General features: G+C 42.1%; 1 pseudogene; it reads right to left on the bottom strand.

Annotated features, from left to right (window-relative positions):
- Window positions 1–420: 420 nt before the first annotated feature.
- Window positions 421–517, bottom strand: LOC125398386 (U6 spliceosomal RNA; annotated as a pseudogene).
- Window positions 518–1,234: the final 717 nt, after the last annotated feature.

Below are 1,234 nucleotides of genomic sequence, written 5' to 3'. Positions count from 1 at the left end.
CCAGGGCACAAAGACCTCTTCCCATCTTCAGCATAGCTTGGGCCACCCAGCTTCTGGCCTTTGCTCTAGGGCCTCAGTTTAAGGGGCCTCCCAACCCCTCCTCTGTCTCTGTCTCAGTTAGCAACCTGTGTCACGACTCGTGGCGGGCGGGGGACATTAAGCAATATTTTTACAGGGTCGTGTATCAGATATCCTGCATATCAGATATTTACATTAAGATTCATAAAGGTAGCAAAATTATAGTTAAGATGTAGCAATGAAAATAAATAATTTCATGGTTAGGGGTCACCACAACATAAGGAGCTGTATTAAAGGGTCGCAGCATTAGAAAGGTTGAGAACCACTAGTCTAAATGATTCATTATTTTTTCCTTATGCTTTGCTTTCCTCTAACTTCGTATTCCCCATTTCTTTCTTTGTTAAAAATATGGAACTTTTCATGAATTCATGTGTTATCCTTGTATCGGGGCCATGTTAGTCTTCTCTGTAATTTACTGGATGTGCTCTGAGGTGAGCAAGAGCTTTGTTTCTGAAAACTCAAGGCTGTGCTGTGTTCTTTCACCCAATGAGAATCCAGTTGGCACTTCTGTAAACTATTGTGACATCATTATATATATATATATAATGATGATTATATATATATATACATATATATATATATATATATATATATATATATATGTATATAATGGAGTTCACAGTCTGATTCCAGATTCATATCGACAGCTTTTCTTTCAGTACATTTTCCTTAGGTAAAATGAAATTCATGCATGAACAATTATCAGCAACACACAATGTTGTCTTTACACATGTTAATTTCTTCTGGCAAATGCCTACACCACCACTGCCATGTGTTAACTGATGGACCTTTTCCCAGCATGCCTTCTTTCTGGGCGAATGCCAAGCTTGAGTGGTGGTCGCATGTTTTCCTCATGTTCCGCACTGCTCTGGACTTGGACGTGGAAGCAGATTTGAATGCTTTTCCTCCAAGTATGAGATCTAAGCCCTAGTCCACAGGGCTTCAGCTGACGTTCTTTCCCCTTGACCTCTCCTGGAGTAGCCGAGGGTAACCTCTTTGAGAGTTCCCCCGGCCCAGCTTCCTGAATGTTGGGATTACAGGCATATGCTCCCACAGCCAAATGACCCCTTCTTGTTGCTGCTGCCCCCAGAGTGGGCAAGCAAAGGCTGATTGATGAGTGCTTGCCAAAGGCAATGATGGCAAGCTTCCCGTCAGT

The sequence above is a fragment of the Myodes glareolus genome, chromosome 5, assembly GCF_982192425.1.
Source record: "Myodes glareolus chromosome 5, mMyoGla1.1, whole genome shotgun sequence".
In the NCBI taxonomy this organism is placed as follows: Eukaryota; Metazoa; Chordata; class Mammalia; order Rodentia; family Cricetidae; genus Myodes; species Myodes glareolus.
Note: the sequence above shows the minus strand (reverse complement) of the source record. Positions and strands in the feature narration are given on the sequence as shown.